Source organism: Opisthocomus hoazin, chromosome 3 (assembly GCF_030867145.1).
Source record: "Opisthocomus hoazin isolate bOpiHoa1 chromosome 3, bOpiHoa1.hap1, whole genome shotgun sequence".
NCBI classification, from domain to species: Eukaryota; Metazoa; Chordata; class Aves; order Opisthocomiformes; family Opisthocomidae; genus Opisthocomus; species Opisthocomus hoazin.
The window spans coordinates 65677981-65701976 of record NC_134416.1 but is presented as its reverse complement, the minus strand read 5'-3'; the positions used below and the strand labels follow the sequence as shown (position 1 = coordinate 65701976).

At 41.9% G+C, this 23996-nt stretch overlaps 1 protein-coding gene across 4 annotated transcripts in view; it reads right to left on the bottom strand.

Moving 5' to 3' along the window:
* The window catches only part of SOCS6 (suppressor of cytokine signaling 6), a 28039-nt gene extending 9196 nt beyond the window's left edge, over positions 1-18843 (bottom strand). Inside the window, exons 1-2 of one of the 4 annotated variants that reach the window (XM_075416550.1) lie at positions 18245-18843; positions 2755-2865 (exon numbers count right to left, since the gene is read on the bottom strand). The gene's annotated coding sequence lies outside the window, so the exon portion shown is untranslated. Of the gene's footprint in view, positions 1-2754; positions 2866-18114; positions 18204-18244 lie in introns of those variants that run through there. The other 3 variants (XM_075416552.1, XM_075416549.1, XM_075416553.1) reach the window with 3 other exon arrangements.
* Between the last annotated feature and the right edge of the window lie 5153 nt (positions 18844-23996).

Here is a 23996-nt window from a genome sequence, read left to right as displayed (position 1 = left end):
CCAGTTACTAACACTAACACTCTGCACCCAAGGCTACATCTCCCTTACACCAGGATGGCTGACTGGGATGCTTGTCTGCTCCCAAGCTACCACAGACACACTAACCTGGCATATGAAACTGAAATCAGCACCAGCTGGGATCAGCTGGGATCAGCTCAAGAACACACACAGCACCATGAGACCAGTGCTGCTGCTGGAGTAGGAAGCTCTGGGGGAGCTGGGTGGATGACAGCCAGAAAGTAACCACTTCAGCCACTCCTGCTGCATCTCTCACCAACTGGGAATCAACACCCAAACAGGGAACAAAGCAGCCTGTACTTTTTATACATTTACTTAAAGACCAGCACAAGTACCACCTTTCATCACGTTCTTTTAAGCAGACATTTGATAACTGCTAACAAAATTTTTCAAGCATGTTGAAAAACTACAGGGAAGAAGAAACCCACAGCTTGGCTCTAAGACCCTGATGAACTAACAGTGAGGGGAAACCAAGCAAACAAAAATAACCCAGCAGATCAATACAAGCCAAGTCACTAAAAAAGAAAAAAAACCAAAACATTTTTGCTGAATCAAATGAGAGAAGTCACTAAGAAACACAATGTATGAAGTCCATGTGCATGTGTTTCATTGCAGGACATCACATCTATCAACTGTAAACAAACCTTTGTTTCTCTTTTTCACACAGCTGTGCAGAAGTAGATGAAGAACAAGAATAATGCTCAGTCAGGCTCAGTTTTCATTTCTTGCTATTTTACAAGACTGCAGCAGCCCACCTTGCAGCAGGCTGTCTGTCAGCAAAAATTAAGTTTAGCTTCATAAGCAAAGGTTAGATTTCCTGGGAGATGATGTATGAGAATTCCTTTCTGAATAAGGGTCCGTCCTCCTACTTCATCCTGACAGAAGGCAGATACAGAAAAATGTTTCTCCTCAGTTTTAAGCTATGGTGGTACCCCCAACATGATAACAAGGAGGACTTTACACTTATCTAAGATATTTATGCAATCCTCTTAAACCTTAATACAGTTATGTTAGAAGTCTTTGAAAAGTTGCAAGACTGCAATGCTTTATAAACAAACTTCCCATTTAGCAATAAGGATCAACATCATGTTCTGTAAAAAGGAATAATTTTTAAAACAATTTTGCTATATGTAAAGTTACCTATAGAAACCAGTATATAACTTACAACAATAAACTGCCTTTGTCAAGCAACAGATTCTGTGCCTGTTTATGTGAGAACACCACCAGTGTCTGAAATGCAGGCACCAAAACCCAATTCTAAATGCAGCTCATTTCTGAATTCCGATGCATTTCAAAACGTAATTTTAGAAATGCTGTCCATTTGTTTAAAACATACACCAGAAAGACAGAAATAATAAACCAGACCATTCTCTCAAAGTGATTTTGTGGTCAGCCATAATCTGACCATTCTTTTAATATTGATGACTAAATAACATAATTGTAAGAAACAGTTTTCCAGCCCTTCCCAAAAAAGGAAAGAAAAGACTTAGCAGACATTCAACAGATGAATATTACCACTTCATATTGACTTGTTGGTTTCACTTTCAAAGTTTATGCTGGGCTGCTTCAGGCAGTAAGCAGAGAAACACTGTCACTGTGCGCAACTTCCAAAACGCGAACAAAGCCAGCTGACAACAGATATTTTTTATGAGGAGACATAAAACAGGCACCATGAACAACCCTTCCTACAGTGATATCAGAGCAGACTTTCAGCTTCTCAGGCCAAACCTCCACCACCAATCAATCTCGCAGCACACGGGGCATGTACCAAACAGGGAATATACAAACACCACTCAGTTAACTCATGTGTGTGCTTGTCTGCATCCAGGAAAATAATGCTAGAAAAGAAAGGAAGACACTGTGAGGGGGAGGAGGAAAATACACGAGAAGTAAGAGAAACAGAAGCCTCGTACCGTATTTCCGCTGAAAATTATAAAGGTTTACACAGGATCACCCCATACTTCACTATACTACTTGCTGGTATAAACACTTTTTTTTAATGTTGCCATTCTCCCTAAATTACGAGCTGTTCATTTGTTATCATCGTGATATTAGTTTCTGCCTGTCCAATTCATCTGATGTGAAAATGGAAAGAGATGAAGTAGCATCTACACACTGTAGCACCAAGCAAGAAGTATGACTGATAATGATGCTTTCCTTAAGGTGCAACATGAGATACTCTCTTCTTGAGGACCAGAAATTAAAAACCTACGCAACACATCAGGAGAGCTATAAAGCCACATTCATAGAAAAACCAAAGTGACAGACAAGCAGAAACATATGTAATTGGACTTTGTTCCTACAAATAACATTCACCTGGCATCAAAGGTATGCAAAAACAGGGGAAAAAAAAATCTGCAGAAATTACTTTAAGGTGGTACAATTACTTCAAAAATGTCCAGAGAATAAAACAACACCACCTTTGTAAAAATACCCCCAAAACTTATTAAGCACATGCTCTTACTCAAGCAATAATCCAAACTGAGTTACCTAATCTATTCCACTAATAACAAAAGAAATATTACTAAGCTCTAAAATAGTAATTTATTCCATGCAGATTTGTCTAACACATATACAAACTGAAACAAAAGCAGCTGAAAGAAGTTTTTAAAATAGAGACTGGTTTGAAAATTGACTATAGAGGAAAAAAAAAAAAAGGATTCCACTTTTCCACTACATCAAACACATTCATGTTCTACAACTGGAGGACCTGTGCTTGAAGAAAGACACATTTACCTGTTTTTCAGCTTCTCTAGAAGGTCTGCATGAATGGCAATACACTGCAGTCTTACACCGGTCTTTCACCTACAGTTCTGCCTTGGATCTCACTACTGATGATGGCTGCACCTGTAACTCAAAATTAACGTCAACTAGGTTAGTTTCTGACAGGGGCCGAATTACCCTTTGAATTCATAAGACCTCCAAGTTCTTTGTGGCTATCACCCCCATTACCTCTACCATGCCATTTTCAATAACAATCAAAGCTTTCTTTCATTAGAAGGTAACACTCTATCCTCTCAATTTAAGCTAAGATGCAGCAATCCTTCATAATACATTTAACCCTCTACATAAATGGAAGGATTCAGTGGACCCATTTATGGTCTGAGGGGAAAGAGAGCACAGTGCCCTGATTAGACAGAAATAAAAGCAGAAACATCTTTCCCACAGCATCTGTACAACGCTCGTACATGGAGAGAAATCTCCAAGCACGACAAGGAGGAAGCAGCAGTTAGTAAGGGCATTCCTCAGAATCACAGAAAGGGAGGGACTGGCCTCTCTCTAGTTTGGGACTTTCTCCACTAAATTATCAGAAGGAGAAATACAATGTGTTTATTAGACGGATGCCACAAAGATCCCACCATTCTCCTTCAGACTATACAAAAGGGTTTGACGTCAACACTGCATAATACTTGCCTCATATCAAGGCATTCGGTTGCCACACAATGCAAAGATTTAATAAGTTTCAAACACACAGAGACTCCTATTTCCACGTCTTTGCTTTTTTATGCACATTAAATCATTTGGTAGCTCTAATGTCTAACAGTGGAAAATTCTAACAGAATACAGACACTGATAACTGGCATTATCCTTACTCCCCAGGTGTGCAAAGTGAAAGAAATCTTATTTTTGTGAAATTCACATAGACTTTGTTAATTCTTTTTTTACTAAAGATAGTGACATTTTTCCAAATAACCGTTTTACTACAAATGCACACCATTAACACAAACATAATATACATATAATATTAAAGTACATGCACCCATTCAATATAAAATACCGAAAGAAAAATAGACTTTCAGTGAAATATGAAGTACATGCAGTGAAAAGGCATTGGCTACATTTAGATAATTACTTAATCAAGTACAACAGGGACTTTCTAATCCTTTAAACAATAACAACTAGATAAAACACTGTGAAAGAGTATCTCACATAAAGTACAGGCTACTACTCACGAAACCGAGTTCCCTAGTCACCTCCCAGAAGTTCAGACTTAAACTCACATTCAAAGATTAGAGTTTGTTTTAGCATTACTTCCTACAAAAACAAAACTCAACGGAGCAAAGCTCTTTCTGTCTGTGTGCCTTGCAGCCCCTTGAGGGCTGCCCAATGAAGTTCTATCAAATAAGCAGATGGGTAGCATCTCAACTGACAGAGCAGCCATAGCAAAAACTCATATATTCTCATATATAAAAAAATCCAGCGCATGGACATTTCTAAATACAGGAAAAGCTTTCTCTGGAACTCAGAAGTATCTCCAAAACCAAGGAGTAAAGTGGCATGAACCAACCCCATTCCTCAGAGACACAAGTTTCACAAAACTCTTTCATTGCAACACAAAAAATATTTACCTCAAAACACCAAGATACCACCTATGTTCATTAGAAGCAAAAGTGGTTTCTTACAGTGATTTGGTTTTGATTTCTGATCAGCAGTTAAAAAGAGAAAGGCTTAGTTGATACTTTTTATATTACTGTGGTACGAAATCACTAGCAGAAAAAATTAAGAATTAAAAACATTTTCTGTGTATCACATTAATTCAAAATCTGAGTCCTTACTCCCAAAGTGGTAAGTTCCACTAGCAATTTTACTTTCTTGAAAATTTAATATATTACCACTGAAATAATCATAGACAATTTCTGTTGGCGAGTAAAATGCTTTGTGTTTTCCCTCTTGAACAACAGCATACTGAAAAAAAACATTTTCTTTCCCTTATCTGAACTATTTATATAGGAAACACAGTAGATAACTTCATTAAGGTTCAAAGTTCAAGAACTCAAAACTTGAGAAAAGCCAGAAGAGCTGCCTAAGCAATTCTCTCCTCTTTCTTGCCTCACATATGGGACAAAAATGTTTACATTAGTTCTACTCTCCACCACCCCTTAAAATGTATGGTCCTATGACAGACTTATAGTAAACTAATTAAACTCCAAATTCCAGAGCTCACAGACAAAATTATTGGCTTCATTAAGGAATTTTTTTTCTGTCTCTGTATCTGACACTTAAATGTTAATGCACAGGCATTCAATGCTCTATTCAACACCTCATGAGCCAGAACACCGAGAGCTCAATTTCCAGTTTTTTAGATGGATTCTTAAGCTGAATAATATGCACCATCAGGCCAAATTAAGGTCATTTGATTCTGAAACCTGAATTTTGATAATGGGAAGCGGAGGACAGGGGGTGATCTGTTGGGGTTTTGAGTAAATATCTACTTACATCTAAAATCTCCTCCATCTCTCCACGTAAGCTAAAGATGGTAACAGAACCAAACGAGTGTGACTCCAGTAACTGATTGCAACAGCAAACTGTTACCCACTAAAGGAGATCACTTAAAGCCTGTGGTCCATTTCAGAGGTTTGCTGACAGTGGAGGAATAGGCCAAACACAAGACCTTGGGTTTCATCATCCTGTGGGGACATTCTCAAGCTCTCAGGATACCTTCTATCACTATCCCCTGTTTAGTCATGATTCAACTTCCTGACTTTCTCTAAAACTTCACAATTCAGCAGATATTTTACAAAGTCTTTTCAGCCCAACTGCTTAGTTTATCAAAGCGGTAAGAGAATTAATCACCCATCTTACAGTACAAAGAAGTATCAGGTAGCTGAATCATGAGCAGAAGATCCATCAGTGGTATATATCTAAAGGAGTTAAAAAGATGCGGGGGGCGATGGGGGGGACAGGACGACGACACACGACACGTCACCAAAACCCAAAGAGCAAGATACTAAAGATATAGAGGAGGGTAATACGAAAAAACAAAACAAAACCAAACCAATTCCCCCATCCTCCAAAAAAAACACCAACACCCTTCCAGGTTAGTTCTAAAACACTAATGAAAGTGCAACCTGCAAAGAAAGTAAATTCAGACTAACAAATAGGCCAGCCGTACTTCTGCCCGGAGTATAATCTTTGTATGACACTAACTCTCAAGTCTGCTAAACTGGTGTCTCCAGCAAGACATGGAGTATTTTCACCACCCCTACCCCATTCTGCTTGCAACACAACAGATCTGAGGCTGATGGCCTGCTTTCCAAAAGTACAATTCAAAGCAAAGTACACTTTGACAAACTGCAAAGGTCAGAACTACAATCAGTCTTACCTAAAATAGAGATAAAACATCTGACTTTTGTCCAAGTTCAGATTTTTTTCGGTACCTAAGCATAAGCAACTCCTCCAAAAATCAACAAGAGTTGCAAGCACTCAGAGCATGCTAGGAGAGTCAGGTTCCTTAAGACTCCACAGACATGAGGACCGTATACTCAAAATGTTGTTCATCAAAACCTTCTCCCCTTCACAAATACAGAGCTCTTTAATCTAGCAAGTACCAAAATTTCAGAGGGATTTTTTTTTTTTTAATTAAAAACTCCTCAGTAGCCCTTAGCCTTATTTTTGCACAAAAACCCAGAATACTCAGTGTTAGCTGCACTGTATCAATGCTAAGGTCACGGCTACAACTTCATCTACCTCCTTAGGCATTTTCTAAAACTTTCCACCATCACCTCACAGAATCACAATGAATAAAATAGTGTGGCAACCACTTCTTTTTCTGGACACTGAGCTCCTACCGAGGGATATCAAACTACAAATTCTAGCAACATGGATAATGGTTGCAGCCACTGTGGAAGGGAAATTCTCACTCATTTCTGATTAACGTATCCTCCCACACAGAAGCAGTTTCAAGTGCAGGATCAACTGGGCCAGAAAGTCAGTCCTAGGTCTTGCCTCTCCAAGACAGTTCTTACTCCACTGGGATGAGAAAACATACCATCTCTAGCCCTTTCTTTTTCAGCTCTGTTGTAGAACAGCTTTAAAAGAATGAACAGAAAACTTCTCACACTAGAGCAGCCAGTAGGCTGGTGTTCAGGGCAGTGCTCATACAGAAAGGGCAGAAGTGAAGAATTAACTTGGCTTTCTCACATTCTGAACAAGGGCTCTAGCTGTTACATCCTGTATTTTACATCACTGGGAAATGCAGCCTGTACTGCCTGCAGTCTGTTAAACCTGTACATGCAGATGACAAGGGAATTTTTAGCTATATACTTTTATATTTAATTTCATATTGCATTGCAGATAAATTTTGTCCAGCATGTGGACGCTAGGCCTAACGTTCACCTATTACGCGGTCCCCGACGAGTAACAGTGACAACAATACACTCACACACACTTGGGAATCCATTTTAAAGGCAAAACAGCATTGAAAGTATGAAGTGTACAGAACCCACTCTTACATAGTTGTATTTGTATCTCATTTCTGTTCAGGAACACCTACACTATTTAACAATATGCAGTTCAACTGAAATTAATACTGGTTCAGCCTAGGCTCTGATAGTACTTAATAGAAAGGAAAACTTGATCCAAGGCAAAAATTTTGCGTAATAATGTTATCAGAAAAAAGTTATTAACATCTTCTTTACAAGTGAATACATGTCTCTCTCACTGTTAGTAAGAAGGCTTTAGGCATACATAATAGTTACCAAATAGATTTCTAACTCCATCTCAAAAATGTTTTTGCCTCAGTCTTCCCTGGCAACCTCTCTCCTCACCCCTCCCAGGTTGATGGACTGCAAGATGGGGAACAGGGGGGTAAAGCCCCTCACACTGTAAGCGAAGGCCACGTTCGTGACCACCTGAGGAGCATGAACATACGTAAGTCCACGAGACCTGACGAGCTGCATCCCAGAGTCCTAAGGGAATTGGCTGATGCAGCTGCCGAGCAACTCTCCATGATATTTGAAAAATCATGGCAGTCAGGTGAAGTCCCTGGTGACCACAAAAAGGGAAACATTGTGCCCATTTTTGAAAAGGGTAGAAAGAAGGACCCTGGTAACTACCAACCTGTCAGTCCCCACCTCTGTGCCCGGGAAGGTCAACCTTCCAAACCAAACCAAAGTCCTGCCTGACCAACCCAGTGGCTTTCTATGATGGAGTGACTACATCACCAGCGCAGAGCAATGGATGTAATCTGCCTGGACTTCTGTAAAGCCCTCAACACAATCCCTCACAACATCCTTCTCTCTAAATTGGAGAAACATGGATTTGATGGGTGGACTGCTCAGTGCATAAGGAATTGGTTGCATGGTCACAGCCAAAGGGTAGTGGTCAACGGCTCGATGTCCAGATGGAGATCAGTGACAAATGGTGTCCGTCAGGGGTCTGTACTGGGACCAGTGCTGCTTAATATTTTCATCAATGACACAGACAGTGAGACGAAGAACACCCTCAACAAGTTAGCAGATGACACCAAGATGAGTGGTGCAGTTCACACACCACAAGGACAGGGTGCTATCCAGAGGGACCTGGACAAGTTCGAGAAATGGACCTGTGTGAACCTCATGAGGTTCAACACGGCCAAGTGCAAGGTCCTGCACCTGGGTCAGGGCAAGCCCCACTATCAGTATAGGCTGGGGGATGAAAGGATTGAGAGCAGATGAAAGGATTGAGAGCAGCCCTGCTGAGAAGGACTTGGGGGTACTGGTGGATGAAAAGCTGGGCATGAGCCAACAGTATGTGCTTGCAGTCCAGAAGGCCAACCATATCCTGGACTGCATCAAGAGAAGCGTGGTCAGCAGGTCGAGGGAGGTGATTCTGCCCCTCTGCTCTGCTCTGCTGAGACCCCACCTGGAGTCCTGCGTCCAGCTCTGGAGCCCTCAGCACAAGAAGGACATGGACCTGTTGGAGCGGGTCCAGAGGAGGGCCACAAAAATTATCCGCGGGCTGGAGCACCTCTTCTGCAAGGACAGGCTAAGAGAGTTGGGGTTGTTTAGCCTGGAGAAGACCTGAAGAAGATGGGGAAGATCTTTTCAGTAAGGCCTGTTGTGACAGGACAAGAAGTAATGGTTTGAAACTAAGGGAGGGTAGATTTAGACTGGATATAAGGAAGAAATTCTTTTACCATGAGGGTAGTGAAACACTGGAACAGGTTTCCCAGAGAGATAGTGGAGGCCCCATTCCTGGAGACATTCAAGGCCAGGTTGGATGGGGCTCTGAGTAACCCGGTCTAGTTGAAGATGTCCCTGCTCACTGCAGGGGGGTTGGGCTAGATGACCTCTAAAGGACCCTTCCAACCCAAAGCATTCTACGATTCTATCTTTATCATGCCTTTAAGCATCTATAGTTTCAGCCTCAAATAAGCACATCACCCAGAAAAACAAATATGTTCCACAATGCTTAAGTACCTTACACAACCTTCTTGGACATATGCAAATCGTAGCATTAGCAGTAAGTATTCTAAAAAGAGGTTTGAATAACAGTTTCTGTCTTTTTTAAACCAAAATCCAGGGGCTTTTCTACTGACATAAAAACTAAAACTTCAAGTGACCTAGTACCTCATACTGATGAAGAAAGCATACCATTTCCCGTTCCTACTATATAAAACCATTGCATTTTTAAAGAAACAAAGTAATAAACACTGAGAGTCTTTCAAACAGCAGCAGTCAAAATCAGTACATCTCGGAAGCAACTTAATGCACAAAGTTAAAAAAACACATTTTAACCCAATTTTCTGAAAAAAACAATGGAATTAGGCTGGATTTATTTGGCATATTCTGAAGTGAGAAAAGAAAAAAATCACTTCTGAGGGGTACAAGACAATTTTAACTGCCTTTGAACAATTAATCTGAAAATAAATCCAAGTATTCCTTTTGTTTGAAAAGTCTATTCCACCATTACTTGTACTTAAATAAATGCTTATCACAGAACAACCAGTTTTGATAATATTTTATAAATACACAAGCTCTCAATTGCCTGCATCTTCATTTGGAAGTACTCCTATCAATATTTTAAGCTCCTCTAAATACAATCAAATTTGGAGGGGTTGGGAGGTGGGGAAGCACATGTGGGTAGACGTCTCACTCTTCCAAAACTCTAAGCACTGGAAGACGGATTATTTTAACAGAGCTATTCACATGTTCACCTTGATAAACCGATACCCAAGTAAAACTGTAATACAATATTTGAAGATTCACTACTGATTTTGAAATCAGTTTCAGAAGCTTCAGAATCAGCAAATGTGTTTCATATCAGATGGTTACAGAAGAATCACGTACTATCAGGTTTCTTGAGAACACAGCACGCAAAAACAAGATTGAAGACGGTTCATAATTCTGTTCTCTTTTTCAGTATTATGACTCTGAATTATTTTTATTGCAATCCTTATTTCCATATATTCTATTTCCAGTATCTCCAGCATTTTATTTCCTCCCTTGCACTCTACATGATTCATAAACTAGCCTGTCAACTGCTAAACAAAGCTGAGACAGTTTTAAAGCTTTCTGAGTGGATTAATCCTGAAGAACTAGACATTTGCAAACAATCCTCTAAACTGTCGTGATTCTTTTAAGTGAATATTCCTCACTTAAAGAAAGTTGGTACCTGTATCGAAACACATATGGGAAGATTAGGTTAGGATCACTGTTCACCTCACATCCAACCCATTTTATACGTGCAGAGTCAAACAGTATGGGCTACTGAAAATCAACCTTTCATGGTCAGTAAAACAGATCCAACCAATGAAACAGAAAGCAGGGTTTATTTCACAGACAAGCCAGCACAACACAACAAACGAGAAAAAAGAAAGAAATGAAAAAAAAAAAAAAAAGAGATGACTTCCTTCTTTCTGATAAGGACTGGGGGACCTTCAGTCAGGTGGGGGCCCAGAAGCAAAGCTTCTTCCTCACACACTACCTCTTGTAATTAAGCAGCCACCCCTGGAATGCACTCTGGCAGCAGAACCTGGACCAGTCGAGCAGAAGCTGCACTCGGTGTGTGCCCGCTGGCCCCCCATGTGTTCGGCCTGGCTGCTCCTCCACATTCCAAGGACCCACTGCAGAGAGCAACTCAAGCTCTGTATTTGGGAAAGTGAGAATGTAAAACACATCTTCTTTAAAATATTTCCTTTCCCATTTTCACTGGCAGGAGGCCCGATAAGAACAAAGAGTAAACGAATCATCTTCTTCATGGTTTAGAGCCTATCCATATATAGGAAACAGGAGACATGGCTGTGCTCAAAGTACTATCAAATACACAAGGTAAACACACCTGTGCAGAGAGTATTATCTCCACCTAATCTCACAGAATTAGTTTACCATTTTGTTTCCCTTAAACAGTAGGTGAAACATTAAATAGGTTTTCTAAATTGACAGTCTTTTTAAGTCCAGAGGGTGCTTTTGAGAAGGCACATACATTAACACTGCACAACTAGCACGCTGACCATAATGGGAACAGAATTTTGACTGTATGGGAAAAGCTGCTTGGCCATTTTTTTTTATGAAGTCCTGATTTGTCAGAATAAAACCTTTTTACAGAACTAAACTAGTTCTGACAAAGCTTACTCTACATACAAATTTTCTAATTTTGGGTCAAAAACAGAGACACTCTTAATTATTCATGATTAAGATCAGGAACTTCTTTTTTTTCCTCCTACACCTACACTCTAATCACCTGCAGACAGAAACATCTCACTACCCCAACCAGCACATCTGATGGAGAATATTGTAAGTTTTTAGACAGACACTGTTTTGTCCTGATGCACAATGGAAGGCTTTCAGGCTTATTTTTTTTTTATTTGGTGGGGGCGTAGGGTTTTTTTAAATAATGTTCCATGAAGCAGAAAATAATTTTCCATACAGCACTAAACAATCTGATTTTGCTAATACTCAGCCCCAACATAGAAAATATTAATTAACTGTGAGCAAATATTTAAATCAATGGGACTGCTCATTGTACATTACTTTGAGCTCGCATATGAAGAATTGAGGCCTTACACTGAGTAACTTCACATCGGTATATAAATTCTCACACGCAGGATCAAAGATAAAGTTTTCATATATGAAGTAATATGTCATATGAGATTTACGCAAACTCGAAGTCCTTATGACAGCTATCTTCAGAGCAAGGTCAAATTTGTGCAGAGCCAGGAGTACAGAAGCCCTGCTGCAAAAGCTAGCTAAGCTTGAAAGTTCAAGCATGAAAAAAAAAGTAGACATGTACACGCACACAGACTGTTTTTTCTCCTGTTCTCTCTGACATACATTTAAACTTACAGATGCTATTAAAAAATGAAAAAATGTATTAATCCAATTTCAAAAACTGAGGACACATACTTTTCAATGCTGATACACAGAATTTCTGTTCCAGTTTTCCACATCAAACAACCTTTTAAATACTGCAGATTCCAAAACAGCACTTTATTTTGTAATACACAGGACATCTGAGTCAGTACTGATGTAACAACGTTCCTTCACCAACGACTTCCTTCTTTTGACCATCACTGGATTAGACTGCTGCAAATAAGACTAGTGCCCTGGGCAGTATAGACTCTCTCATCTCTTCAGTAAGGAACTGTGGAATATTTACATTTACATGTAATTATTTTCCCAAGTAACTAGATTTTTATGCACAAAATCATGCCAAAGGCATATGGCTAATGATTTATTACTTCTCAACATTATTTACTACTAGCCAACAGCTCTCTTCCTTTCAAAAGCCAAGAAAAGGAGAAAAGTCAATGTTTCAGAGAGCACTGGATCAACATTGGTTTTAACTCTGTTTTCCACTGAAGAGAGAACAGGGAGCGGATGATAAAAAAAACCCACCAGGTACCTACCTTAGACACAGACTTTAGATCTTACACATAACCTAGTGACTTGTACCTCTAAATGCACAAATCATCTATTCTGGAGGCAGCCTCCTCGGGCTGACCAAAATTCCAGCCTGGAAAACTTCCCCAATGCAGGTTTCACCCAAACCAGTATGCCTGCACAAGCAGCTTCTGTTCAGTGAATCTGTGCAAGAACTCCTCACTCGCCCAGTTCCCACCAGCTCCTGAATGAAGACGGTTGTCCTGAAAAGCTGCCTACCCTGTTTTTGGAGTGCAGCTTCCACAAAAGCCATCCTAGAAGGCACACTTTCTATAATCAGACCTTTGCCCTCATGCCACTCGTCTTCATTTCTGTATTTCAGTTATCAAACCTCCTAATCTGACACCCGATTACCAACCAAAATGGATTCGAAGGGTATTAAAACCTATCATTGATGCCAAAAACAGAGTCAACATCCTCACTTGCAGCTGCCCAGTCTTGTAACATTTACTGAGGCAAAGTCACAGGAGACAGGAATCTCTAAATCAGGAGGAACAAAAAAAGAAAGCAAGCTTGACCACTGTATTAGAGACATCTTTGGATCAAACTAACACGCTTCGGAAATGTTTGGAGTAGCCTACTAATTTGTTCTCAACCTATTTGAGGAATGCAGACTGCTTTATAGAAGGAAAAACAATCACCTACTCAAGACTCCTACAAACTGCTGTTTTAGCACATTTACCACAGAACATCAAGATTAATTAAGAATAAAACTACTCAAGAAAAACAGATCACACGCTGTAAAACCAAGCCTGACTGGAACCTCATTTCCAACAATTTTGCCATCAAAAGTAGCACTCTATGTGTTAAGTAATATGGAATATCCTTAAGGAATAATACCAAAGGTATTAAGTCTGCAATCTCAAAGCCAAAAATTAATCAATTTATCTGCTAGCTGTATTCACCATACTAACTCAAGACCATCAAAACCTTACACAAGTCCTCTTGCAAACCAGTATCGTACACCATGCAAGTTAAATAATACGAACACAGTTGCTGCTTATACACTGCACTGGGAAGCAAAGAAAGACAGCACATATACATATGATTTACCTAACAATACGCATAGGTTCATTTTCATTGTTTAAATTTTTTAACTAGAGATCACTTAAACTCCGAAAAACACACTAACATCTACTATTTATACCTTCACGGCCAGAGAAAATGGCTCTCATCCAAACTGTCTTATAGTAGTTTACAGCAAAATTATTTGGTGTTTGTAACAAAAAACCCACATACTTTACAAACCTGAGGTTTTTCAGAACTGCCATCCTACTGCACTTGGCAGATTACAAAAGAAAAGAATGTTTCACAGAAGACAGGTAGCCTCTCCTGCTCTATGTGCCCTATACATACACAGTAGGAAGCAACGTTTGGAGAGCAGCACCTGGACAGAAACGCCTATATACAGCATGCTTAGGTTGGGGTTACCTGCAAGCAAGGAGATTTTTTCTTCATATTCCTTCAATGGAGTTTTAAAGTTACAGGCAGAACAAGTCAGCCAATGTGTCTCTATCCATGCTAAACAAATAAAGACTTATATTCAACTTGCATAGGTTTTTTGGTGATGTAGCAGCCAAGGAACCATTTTTTAGGTAACATGTGGCTTACACCCTTGTTATAAATGAAGCCCAACTGAGCTCCTCAGAGTCCAAAGTGTTATGTGAATGGTTAAGGACAAAGAAAAGGGTCAATAATTTCCAGAGTATTTTATCTTACTATTTTACAGAAGAAAATTTCATGACAGATAATAGTTTAATTAATTAAAAAAAGACAGGTCCTTAAATCCACGTGAGAAACTCTAATGAATAGCAGCCAGATTTGCAAAGCCATATGCCTGAAAACTTGCTGAAATTATCTGGAGTTGCACATGCTTACTGTCTGCATGCCTGTACATGACAAAAGCAGGAGTCAGAAGCCATGAAAACTAGCAGAAGAAAATTTGGAGCAACTTTTATTTAAGTGAGCTTAAGAAATCAGAAAGCTGAATTTCTAACACTTTGATCCGAAAGTTTTAATTTTCACAATAAGCAGACTAAGTCAGATTCTGCATCATGTTGCCTTTTTAAGTTCAGTCTGTATAGACTCCAGTAAAGTTCGTGTAACCTTGTTATATTTGATGTATTAGACAACATTTTACACACAGTCAGCTTTCCATTTTCATCCAGGGCAATAACTAAAGGCCAGGTTTTCTTTCGTTTTGGTTTTAACCACCAGGAGAGGCTGAAGTAAGTGACATGTTTTTGTTTCAATAGCTTAAGATCATTCAGCAACAGTGGGAAAAAAAAAAACACACTACAACAAAAAACCCAAGCTACCAGTTTTTAAATGTTTGTTTCAGAACTAAGGTAATGATTTTTAACAGAGAAATTTATCCAACTTACATAGGAGAGAGTTCTAATTCAGAAATCAATTCTCTATAAAGGAAAAAGCAAAAATAACAATAAAAGAAGGAATCTACTGTGTGTCATGAATCTTTTATCCTCTGCTGTATCAGAAGCATATTTGAGTGGTACAAAGCTGCTTTTTAAAGACAGACAAGAAATACTCCATTACAAGCACAAGCACAACCTTCTTGTTTTCTAAAAAAAAGCATACTGCTGTAACTTGCCATCTGAATTTTCAGAACTTTTTTTTTTTAAAGGATACTTCCTTGTCTACTACTACTACAAATTTATTAGAAGGCATTGGGACAGAGGCTGTAAGAACTTGTGAGCTTTACATCAAGTACGTCTATTGTCTTTTGAAGACTAATATGTATTTTCAGAAAAATAAGCATATGCTAAAATGGAATAAAATTAAGACTTTGGCACAAACATAAGGGTAAGGAACATGATCAGATATTGTTATTTCTCTTTAAAAAAAATAAAAAAAGAGGAAACTCAAAGTTCTGTATCTCTTTTCAGTCTAATACTTTACACTACAAAATATACAGTTAAGTTGCATAAGAAATCTCCACTCTACTTTTCAGCCCCAATCCTATCTAAATTATACTCAACACATTTTAGCATTTGCATTTCTAAATTAGATTACATTTACTTTTATACTACTTGTATATTATTTTCTCCTTGGAGCATCACAAACACTTGAGCTACCCTCTCCGAGTCGTTGCTCACACACATTAAAGCACTGTCAACAAAACACTAAGACACACCAGCAAAGAACAGTCTCCTTTCTACCTCCCTGCAACACCTTGTACTACCCAAACAGTGCTGTGTAGGCCCAGGAGGGTAGTAAAGCAACAGCAAGCAAGGCACTTGCATAAGAGATTACCCTGGACTGTGGCCTCTGTTTTGCCACAGAAATAGCGTAGCAAATACACAGTGAACTCAAGGCAATGGGACTAGATGAAGTCTTTCAAATGTTTATGTTCAATTTTACTGTATGACTATAGAAGACTTCAGAAGAAACAGCAGAAAGAATTAACTTGCTTCCTAAGAAGAACTCTTAATTAAGATTTCACTCTCTCACTCCACCACTTCACTGCACTAAGGAGACTTAGGATGTGTAATCTACTTGCAGAACAACGCAGACCAGTTACCGTTTCTTCGAATCATCCCTCTCTAAGAGTAACCCAAGGTGTCTGACTGATCTACTTCACAATCTAGGATCAAAGAAATTAACAGCATAGTATAACTTAACATACATCATTTTTAGATTTCAGTATGCCAGGTTCTCAGGAAGTTTAGAATTATCCACCATGTCTCCTGAATTCATGCAAACACTTTGATGCTGCACATACGCTGTGTGATGAAGAGATGCTCACAAAAACTCTGGAAGCACCACAGCGCTTCTTCCTTACTACTCCACAGCCCTGCAGCTTCCCAGGGAGTTCGCAAATGCAGGCATCTCTGTGTAACACTACACTGTGACCAACTTTTTTGAATTTTCACTTATTAAAAAAATAAAAATAAAAATCTACTTAGATCTCAAAACTCAGGATATAGGGAACACGTGCTTAATTAAGCATACAACAGGTGTAAAAGCTTGGTTCCAAACACAGTACAATGCCACAAAACCAAGAAATATATAATAGGAAGAAGCAAAGACTCGATACAAGCTCTACTTAACACATCATGAAAATAGGCATTTTTAAAAAACTGAAATCTGCCTTTCATAAGTTGCACAGCAAACTGCGAGCTACAATTACTGTCTTACGGCAGAAGACTCAAAAAATACCTACACCTTCTCCAGTGGTTTAAAATCTTCCAGCCAAGCTGAGTGATTTATTTCCTAACTATACTGAAGCTCACATATTTTCTACAATTTAAGGATGTGTTTATTTATACCAAAAAAACAGCCCTATTTTTTCCACCTAGAGCAGAAATGCAGACGCTTTATTCCTCAAGCACTTGTGCAGACAGAAGCTCTCGAAGACAGGAGGCCCTCAGCAGGCATTTTTTAACTACAGGTGTACCAAGAGGCTGGACATTGCGCAAACATTCCTGGCAGGTAGGAAAGAGTGGTTGCGACCTAATGGTGAAAGGGTACAAGAATTTAGTAACTGGAAGAGAAGCTTTCCCTGGCTCAAGTGCATTCTGCGACCAACAGGGTAACCTACTCTAAAAAACACCCAAAAACCTGTGTTCCAAACTAAGATGATTTTGGAAACATAGGAAGACAAAAAATAAAGGAGACAGAAAGACACAGCCAAAGCACCTCACATCACAGAAGTATCACCCTCTGCACCTCTTCAAACCTCAGTGTTTTAGAAAGGCTTTTTTCCTGAGCAAATGGGGAGGCATGGGTCCGGAACAGTTGTTTTCTGAGAGAAGTGGCACCATTAGGGAAAGAGCAGGTAAGAAGCCCCTTCAAGAACAATGAAAGCCAGTAAAGTTCGGGGTTTTAGTGTTGTTTTTCCTGTTAAGTTTTTAAGTGCCGCCTGCCACAGAAAGCAGCCCTTCTCTCGCTCGGTCCTCCGGGAGCCCCCGCCGCACCCTCTCCTCCCAACAACGCGGCACCCGGGGCTCCTCCGCCGCGCAAGCCCCCGCAGCGGCAGTCCAAACCGCCACCGAAGGCGGGTTTCTAGGGCGGGGTGGGGGGAAATCAGCCGAATTCAGCCGCCCCGATAATGGCACCGGTAGGAGCGGGGTGCGTTTGGGCAGCGGCCCAGGGGAGGACGGGGGGGGGGCCGGCGCGGGCGAGAGGCCGGCCCCGGCCCGCTCCTGTCACGGCGGGGGCTGGGCAGTGCCCCGGCGGCCCGGGCCAAGCGCGGCTCCCCGCCCGCCTCGCAGGCCGCGCCGCGGCCCCGGTACCTCCGCGGGGCCTGGCGCCGCCGCAGGCTCGGGGAGCCGAGCAAACAAAGGGAGAGGAGGCCGGGGCCGCGGCTGGGAGGAGGGCGGCGGGCAAGCCGCGAACCGCGCTGCCCCCGTCCCCCGGCTCTCCCTCCGCAGCCGCCGGGGGGACGGAGGGGTGAGACGGGCAGCGGCGCGCCCGTTGCCCCGGGGACGCTCACCCAGAGGAGGCCGCGATTTCCCGCTCCCGGCCCGGGCCCCTCCCCGGGCCCTTCGGCAGCGCGGCCCGGCCTGCGCCGGCATCCAGGCTCCGCGGCGAGCAGCCTCCCGGGGCGGCGGAGCGGGACTCACCGAGGAGGAGGAGGAGGAGCTGGCGCTGCTGTTGCTCTTGCGGGGCCCGGCCCGGCTTCGGCTCCAGCTCCCTCCCTCGCGGTGCAGCCGCCTCCCTGTTCCTGGCGCCGCCGCCGCTTCCTCCGCCTCCTCTGCCCCCACCCCGCCGTCCTCGGAGGGGCGCAGGGGGGCGGCGAGCCGGCGATGGCCGCCGCGGGCACGGCCGCGACGCGCGCGCACAGGCCGGCAGGGGCAGCAGGGCCCGGGGCACCCCCGCTCGCTCCGTCCCTCCGCCTCCCTGGTCGCCCCGGCTGCCCCACCGCTCGGCGGCTCGTCTGCCCCGCAGCGCCCGGCCGGGGCGGCCGGACCCCTTCCCTTCCCCGGGCCGGCTGGGAGGGAGGAGGTCGGGCTTTGTGAGCCCCCGGCCCCTTCCTCCTGCCCCGCTCAGGCTTGTGGCCGCTCCCCTCGGCTACAGAAGCTGACGCGCAAAGTTCCCAGGGCGCTGCTCCCCCGCGTTGGCCGCGGCGAGGGGCATGGCGGGCCGGGCCGGGCCTGCTGCGGCCCCGCCGGGAGCTCCCCTGCAGGCCCGGGCCGTGCTGGGAGGGCCGCGGCCTCCGCCCCCTCCCGCCGCTCCCTGCTGGCTGCCGCCTCCCTCGGCGCGCCGAGACGCGCTGCGCTTCCCGGTCCAACCTCGCTGCACGGATCGCCCCGAGGAGAGAGCCGCGGAACTCCGGCCGAGCAGGCCGGCTGCTTGCTTGCGGGGCCGTTTTTTTGAGAAAAAAAATAAAACGCTAAATCAAGAGCAATGAAACAGTTCTTATTTTAGGATGTGTGAGGCTGACGGAAGCAACTAGCAAGGGGCGAAGAGTTGCAATCTGTGGACAATATGGGTCTTGAAAGTTGTCACAAGCCGTATTTGCCCACCAATGCGGAGCCGGTAAAATACTGTCCTCGTTTCCTGCTTGTGGTCCGTGACTGATGCAAATCAAGAACCTGATTTGCAAAGACAAGCATAATTTGGTTACCTATGTAATCGCATGAGAGTCGGGGAGATTATCTGTATGACTCGCTATGCAACTACTTAACTGATTTTAAGGTTAAAAAGACATCGATGGAACTCACAAGGTTGTGAGAATATTCATGTACATTCTGCCTGAATACTGAGATCAAAGGTATTTGTGAGTTGAGGGCAGTGAACTGTTTAATTCCTAAAGTTACTTGAGGTCAGAATGTGTCCTGATTGCATTTACACTTTTATATCTCAGGCGTTTATTGAGAGTTAAAGGCTTTTCTTGAGTCTCATCCAAGAGTCATATGCTGCCTTATGTGCCTGATCGACCCCAGTTACTGGCAGGCCAGGACCATTTCAGGAGATGACAGCTAAGGAGAGTTGCAAAATGATATTATTTTTTTCAAATTCACAGTATCAAAATACAAAGTTCGGCTTTTCCAGATAAAACATATCTAGAGTGATTTATGTTTTTGTTAAGTGTTCGATATTAAAACTGTTTGTTTTACAATTATGATTACGTGTTATCAGTGGTATAACAAACAAAGCTAAGAATAGCTCCAAGTGGATCATTTCAGAAACCTTATGGAGTGTAGCTCTTGCTTATAAAACCAATACTGTCGCTATGAAAAATACGAGTGACTTTCTAGGTTGGCAGTGGTGTTCAAAGAAAGAAAGAAAATGCAATAATTAACAAAAGATTAACTTCTTCAACGTCATAAGTTCCTCCTTTCCTAGATAAACCTCTGGGAGTTCAGCAACCTAATCCAACAGGAGACCACAGAGAGCGGTGTAAGAAAGGCTCTGACTCGGACAGTTTCAGTTTAATTCTCGTAGGTTCTGTCAGTTTATCAAACAAGATTTTTTTTATGTGATCTTCCCTTCTTTTCAGGCCTTCTTTTCCTTTGGATACAAGCATTGGAATGAGTAATTATTTTCAGGATCCAGCTGGTATTCTTGCTTGACGCATGTACATAGTATTAATTTAAGCAGTGTCTTCAGCAGCAGCTGCGGGACAATAACAGTCATATGAGAAGAAGCCAGCTGAGCTACAAATGTTTTTCTGCCTTCAGCCAGCTTTTATCATAGGCAACTTTTGCAGCAGACTATATTGCGTGTGAGACAAAATAAGAAATCGGTCCTACGAATCTTACGCTACAGCCTCCCATGCTATTAAACAAGTTGGCTCTAGGTGATGAAGTTTTCCAGCCTGTGCATTGACCAAAGGTTTTCAAGGTCTGAAACTGCCCCCTTGTCACTCTGTCATGAATCAAAAGGCTTAACTTTTTGCAGAAATGGCACTGACAGACAGCCCTACAGAGTTGAAGGAAAGTAATCCAAAAAACGTTCTAGCTTTTTCCCCCAGTTTGTCTTTCGTACCTTATCTTTCTTCTCACTAGGGATGATGATAAATATGGCTTAAATTAGTAGTGCTACTAAAAGTAGCTACTAAAAGTACCTTCCCTGTTTTCTCTGTCAGCCTCCCTCCTCCTGCCCGTACACTCCTTTCGTTTTCTTTATTGTGGCTCCAGTCCTCATTCTCCAAGCCAGCTCGAGTAGTAAATCTCTTGATGTTCACTTACCTAACAATAAATCGTGATTTAAAGTAGAACAGGAGCCTTTTTTTTCACTCTCACCATTTAGAAACTGTCGTCTGTTGCTGTAACAGTTCACAAGAACAGCATTTTCTGATGGTTAGTATTAAGCAGTTTATGAGAAGTCAGGGTCTTTCAAGGCAGACACACAAACTGAATAAACAAAACCAAACAATGCTTTCCAGATGGATTAGTAGCTGATGTAGTTCAACCTGTTATCAGGTGCGTATTGCTGCCAGCACAAATAAAAGAGGTAGTTTGTGCATTTGGAGTGGAGGTAGAGAGAAAGGGGGAGGAGGACTGGGAATTGCAATCTCCTCTGAAGGCTACCAGTGTGCTGTTGGCTTGGCTCAGCCTGAACGTACAGCTGCATGTTCGGGATAGTCCTGTTCCCACCCAAACGTGTCAGCAAACCGCCATATCCCAGTACGAGCAACAGTTTATCACCAGGGGTGAACTCACCAAAGTGTGCTCCTGGCATTGCAACTTTGATGGCAGATGAGGAGGATGTTGGCAAGATGGCTCAGATGAATTTGTTCATGGCTTAAAAACACGTATTGAACTAAACTGGACAGTTCATATCTTCAGACATCTTGTTTTAATACTCTGGGTATATCGCCTATTAGACTTGCCTCACAGTTGCTAGCTTTTGTTCAAAACGATGACTAGAAATTTTGTTTTAGTAATACGAAATGCAGATGTTTCGTATCCGAGGCCCTTATATATATGAGCTTCTAAAATCAGGAGCTCCAGATCCAGTGCTGATCACTCCAACCGAAGTCTCCATAGACTCACAGAATCATTGGTTGGAAAAGACCTCTAAGATCATCAAGTCCAACCGTCAACCCAACACCACCATGCCTGCTAAACCATATCCCGAAGTGCCACATCTACACGCTTTTTGAACACCTCCAGGGATGGGGACTCCACCACCTCCCTGGACAGCCTGTTCCAATGTCTCACCACTCTTTCAGTAAAGAAATTTTTCCTCATATCCAATCTAAATCTCCCCTGACGCAACTTGAGGCCATTTCCTCTCGTCCTATCACTAGTTACCTGGGAGAAGAGACCAACACCTGCCTCACTACAACCTCCTTTAAGGTAGTTGTAGAGAGCGGTAAGGTCCCCCCTCAGCCTCCTCTTCTCCAGACTAAACAGCCCCAGATCCCTCAGCTGCTCCTTGTAAGACTTGTCCTCTAGACCCCTCACCAGCTTCACTGCCCTTCTCTGGACATGCACCAAGACCTCAATGTCCTGGTAGTGAGCGGCCCAAAACTGAACACAGTACTCCAGGTGTGGTCTCACCAGTGCCAAGTACAGGGGCACGATCACCTCCTTGCTCCTGCTGGCCACGCTATTTCTGATACAAGCCAGGATGCCGTTGGCCTTCTTGGCCACCTGGACACACTGCTGGCTCATGTTCAGCCAGCTGTCGACCAACACCCCAAGGTCCTTTTCTGCCGGGCAGCTTTCCAGCCACTCTTCCCCAGGCCTGTAGCGTTGCATGGGGTTGTTGTGACCCAAGTGCAGAACCCGGCACTTGGCCTTGTTGAACCTCATACAGTTGGCCTCAGCCCATCGACCCAGTCTGTCCAGATCCCTCTGCAGAGCCTTCCTACCCTTGAGCAGATCAACACTCCCACCCAACCTGGTGTCATCTGCATACTTACTGAGGGAGCACTCAATCCCCTCGTCCAGATCATTGATATTTTGCTATGCTTATGTCTTTTTTTCTCCTATTTTATAATAAAAAGTGTGATTACAAATTATTTCAAATTATTTTGATCTGTGCATATACAAATCTGTAGCTCAGAGACAGGACAGAAACCTAAATTATGAGTGTTCATTTGCAACAAACCCAGTGGTATATCCACCGTATTCACTTTTTATCTTAATGCTGCCTACCTGCCTGGCATATGTTACTATCATCTTGTACCAGCTACTCTCCCCCTGGCTCTTTGGCCTGAATTGCGGGGGGAGGCTAATACCTTTGTCTTCTTACTGCTCTTTGCAGGCATGTAACTGTATGTGATTGTATTTTCAGGCCACAAATGCCTTCTTCTCCAATTCTGTTAAGTGTAATTCAGTAAGTGCATTTGTTGTCATTTTACCGAAATTTTCAAATTATTGTAACTCTTTACAGAAACTTGATCTTTTAGACAGTAAGTGTTCAGACAGCCTTGGAAAATCATAGACTTTTAAGGAAAGCAATATACACAAAATCATTGTAGATTGCTGGTCATTTTTGATAACTGTGGCCTAATTTTCTGATTTTATAATTCCTGTAGTGTTTTTTATGAGACATATTTTATTTATTCCTGTATTTTTATTTTTAGATAATATTGCATATTTATATTCCTATATTATGTATTAGAAATGTTTATCACATCATCACATACAGGTTTTGGACACTGTAGGTTGATTGTTCCACTTTGTTTTCTCATAGACTATTGCACATTTTATGTTAGTAAATTCCATTTCCATTACAGCAGTGAATTTATGCAAATATTTTCGAAGTTGGTTTTTTTTTCCTTTTTTTTTTTTTGGAGGGACTTTCCTTCACCCAGTTGAATAGCAGTGTTAAAAAAAACCACCTCCAAAACAATGTGAAGTATGCAGGAAGTTCTTTCCCACCCCCCCTTTGTCTATGATTGGAGTTAAATTTGCATTGTTTACTGGCACTGCTGAAATCAATTTAAGGTATAAATGGTGTTAAGACCTCATTATAACTACTAAGGATAAATTATCTGTAACACATACATATAAATCATGTGTCACATTTTAATCAGAGTAGTGCTATTGCTTCTATTTCATACTGTTATGTTGTGATATTCTGTATCTTTATCTGTTATGCTTATGCCTAAAAAAACAGTGCTTATTTACTTAACATTTTTCTAATTTACACTTATTTTTGAGCGCCACTCTCACCTGTTTAATTTCTTTCAAGAGGAAACATACTTAAAAATGACTGATGAGCACTTCTGAAATTAAGATTTATAAATCCATTACAGTTTTCTGTTGGTGATAGGGGTGTTCAGTTTTTAGCAAGAGCACAGCTGAATATTTTCTTAGTTCAAAGTTCTCTAACAATTATGTTAGACAACAGAGTATAGCAAAATGACATTTCTAATAGCAGCACAAGAAGACAAACTTCTAGTCTGCTGAGTAA